Source organism: Bos indicus x Bos taurus, chromosome 20, assembly GCF_003369695.1.
Source record: "Bos indicus x Bos taurus breed Angus x Brahman F1 hybrid chromosome 20, Bos_hybrid_MaternalHap_v2.0, whole genome shotgun sequence".
NCBI classification, from domain to species: domain Eukaryota; kingdom Metazoa; phylum Chordata; class Mammalia; order Artiodactyla; family Bovidae; genus Bos; species Bos indicus x Bos taurus.
Window position 1 is genome coordinate 70,417,318 of NC_040095.1, and position 3,794 is coordinate 70,421,111.

The 3,794-nt window shown below is 50.1% G+C and overlaps 1 long non-coding RNA gene across 2 annotated transcripts; it reads left to right on the forward strand.

The window, feature by feature from the left end:
* Window positions 1–769: 769 nt before the first annotated feature.
* Window positions 770–2,044, forward strand: LOC113879256. Of its 2 annotated transcripts, none has more exons than XR_003507252.1 (3): window positions 770–1,102; window positions 1,386–1,533; window positions 1,705–2,044. It is a non-coding gene; the product is annotated as an uncharacterized LOC113879256 (long non-coding RNA). The 2 variants fall into 2 exon arrangements; XR_003507253.1 differs by having other exon boundaries at window positions 1,462–1,533.
* Window positions 2,045–3,794: the final 1,750 nt, after the last annotated feature.

A 3,794-nucleotide genomic window follows, 5' to 3' on the forward strand; every position in this document is an offset into this window, starting at 1 on the left:
CCTGGACTTGGCTTTAAGGCCAAACTGTTACTATCTTGTCTTGCTTGATTATTTACGTTTCCTGATGCAGTGTCTCACTTTTCTGGTTAAATTGGCTCATCGGCATTTAGGGAAGGACTTGAAGGCTAGAGCTTGTTTTACAAACAAGAGGCAGGGGACTGGGGGTGGGCGTTCCGTCCCTGGGAAGGCCCCGTAGTCTCACCCCCAGTCATCAGCCATTAGATTGAGTCTGCTCTCCTTTCCACTCTAGAAAAAGGGGGAAAAATGGATAGCCAGAACTAGAAGTTGACTCCTCTTCGCAATCACGAAATGCAGGTCAAGATGCACTTGTGTGAAATAAACAGATGGAAAAATACCCTCCTCTGCTGGCATCAACCCTGGAGCTTAAACCCATCTCAGCATCATCTAAAAAAATTAAATGATCACTGGAGAAATTCAAGTGTAACTTAGAAATGTCACTTTAAAGAAATGCCTATTCTGCTATTGATCTGTTTAATTTTATCTCTGCTCTTCCAGATTTAACTTTTTTGGCTCGCAATCTTACAGAATATGTCTAGTTTCCAGTCCAGCAGGTTTCATCTCAAGATTCATGCACTTCATTTTGTCAGAACCCCTTGGAATTTCTTTGCCCACTTTTGTTTATTCCTCCACTTTGGTTTCAGGTCAGCAGCAAACACACCAGCTGTGAAATTAGCCACAGGCCCCACACATCAGCGCGTCACGTGTGGGGTGCGGGACGGGAGCCTCTCTGATCCGGGGCCGTCGACGACTCCATGCGCTACGCCTTTCCCGAAGCACAGGCTGGAGATGGGCATTCTCCACTGTTACCTCGACACAAAGGTGAATTTTTTGGGAAAGTTTCAGCAGAACCTACTCATCTGTTTTGCTGTCCTGGAAAACTATGGAAGGACGAACCTCAGGAAGCAAAGAGAAGGTTTGCACAACGTAACTCAGGAAGTCCCCATTTTAGGTTGAAACATTACAGGGCCTGGAATTCGGAGGGGAAAATACAGATCAAATGCACTTCAGAAACCACAGAAAATGCTCTTCTATTTTGTCCTCGGATTCAATCTGTCACCAGCATACTTCAAACTATTAAAATGTGAGTGTACCTGAAGGTCATGACGCTGGGCCTGAGGGTCGGGGGCCAGTTTTAAGGTCTTTACAGGAGGGTACCTGGGTGGAAACAGCCTCTGTGAGCCTCAAAGGAATCACCAGATTCCATGAGCTCAGGATTCACACCTTAAGACGGATTTACATTCAGGGACCCAGACTTTATTTTCACCGCTTCTCATTGGTCGTAAGAAATGTGTGTCTCTTCGTGGAGCCACCCTGCCATGGTGGAAGGGCAGAGGCGGGTCGCATATCCTGCATTCTCTCTGCAGGAAGCCACCTTCCCCCGGGGACCAGCCGTATGTTCCTCGGTCTCCCTTAGTGTTCTCTGCCTGTCTTTACTGCTAGCCGCTGTTACTCCCGCCACGAGGGTGACAGATTTTGCACTTCCTTGAACTTCCTACCAGAACACACCTCCAGGTAAGAACAGCCTGCGATCCAGACAACCGTATTGTTTCCCCAAAGAGTGCATTTTCCCTGAAAGCATCCTGGTGACCTCTGCCATGAACACTGTCACCATCATGCATGACCCCCACCGACAGTCACCCACAATAATTGCCCTTGACAATGGCCTTTGACCTTCGCTTGCAGCTATTGCCAATGCCACCACCAATCACCATTTATGACCACTGCCCACGACCTTCACTGTGCCCACTCATACCCACCACGTGTGGATGTTAGCCACACCCGCAGAATCGTCCACGGGTCTCAGCTTGTCCGTCTGCAGTTTAGAGAGCACAGCTGATGACGGCGGGAGGGAGGGACGATCCAGGCTCTCACCACTCTTGGAGAGAAAATGGACGCATGCACTTCAGCCAGCAGAGGTGGGCAGACCCCAGACATGCTGAGAGAGTGACTGGCCACCTACACACTGCCACCTCTCGCCTGGAGGCTCTCGGACAGCCGCTCGGAGCCTGGAACCAAGGCTGCAGCGGCCGCTACGAGGTGGCCCTGCTCAGACTCATCAACCCCCCATGCAGAGCATCAGGCCAGTGGACAGCACAGCTGAGCGCCAAGGCCTGGGACGTGCAGTGCGTGGAGCAACCAGCTTCTGAGCAAACAGAAAACTCTAAATCCACCCCTGTAAAGACTGAGGTTCAAGCCACAGTCCAGGAGCTTTCAGAGAAAATGGTGTCTATTCATCTGTGAGCTATGCCTGGCTGAGAACCAGGAGGAAACGGGGACCATGGACCCAAAGACTTGCCTTGTTCATTATAATAATCGACGTGCTCAGGATGAATATTATCAGGCGTGTTGTCCTTTGTTACACACAGGGACTCCTTTATCCTCTCAGCATGATGGCAGTTTTAACAATCTGAAAATGCTAATCTTCGTTTTCAGGTTTCAAGAATTCTTCCACTTAAGCTACACACTCTCAGTCCCTCTAATGGCCCGGTCCCTGTTTTCTTCAGTCTCATTTTGCAGACTGTGTGAAATACTTAACCCTTAACAGACAACGCGCTCCCTTCTTTCCCCTCGCCCACGGGGTTTGGTGTGGATGGGTTGAAGCAGTGAATGGATGTGGGTTTCTCTCACCTTCACTTCCTCTTCTGATTCCTATTTCTTATTTCCCTTTGGAGCAGGACTTTTTCCTGAAGGAGAACTTTAACTTCTTGGCCAGAGGAGTGATGAGTCTCTGTCTTAATCACAAGCCCACCTATCGTTTCTTATTTTTCTCCAAAGTAGACTGATGAGATACAAACAGTGAAATAGATTCTGAAGCCATAAATGACGTTTAGTGTGTCAATAAGTGCTTTCGCATACGTGTGATAGCCTGCTCACGTATGTATCTGCACATGTATGTTTCTACACACACAGGTACATTTTGTGTATATTTGTATGTGTGTGATCGATACATTTTGTTTCTTGTCTAAGTGGGTCCTTGATGTAAAAAATTCTAAGTAGGACAAACTAGGTCAGCACAGCTTAGAGAGTGGAGGTTTCATAAGGAAACCCTCTTTCTTGTGAGTGTTTCTCTACCGTGATGCAACACAGAGACACACAAATATTAAAGCTGCAAGCTTTAATATTTAACCAGAGGCTGATCTACTGGGGTGCATTTCTCATTTCCGGGTGGGTGGGGGTGCGGGCCGGGACGAGCCACGACCCGTTTTAATAGACGTCTCCCATCGGAAAGGGGAGGACTGTGGAGTCGTGATGGCCCGGCGCCGCGGGGCGCAATATGCTCTGTGGTCAGAGCGCGTCCTCCAGGAGCCAGGGAACGCGAGCAGAGTCTTTGTTATTAATCCGGAAATTGCATTTTTAGAGCTGATATTGTCGACTACCAAAGCCTTACTCCTTCCCCTGTGGAATTTCTTTTCCTGAAAAATCAAACACCACCCCGCCCCCCGTTCCCCCCAGAGTGGGGAGGCTGTGGCCCACGCATCCACCTGCCCCAGGTCTGGCGGACACGGCCCCGCGGTGCGCCGCCCCCTCTCCTCAGCCGGAACAGATGGCCTCCCCAAAAGACACACCGTCAGGCCAAAGGGTGACCCAGAACACACGGGGTGCTCACGACACGGCTCCAGAGGGGCAGCTGCAGCCAAGCCGTCCGTGGCCCCGAGGCTGAAGGACCATTGGACACGCCAGGGTGAGGCTGGAACAACACCCACGGGACAGCCACCGACACGTGTCGCTTTTACTTTCTGAACGACTGTAACTCATGCCTGGTGATGGGTGTC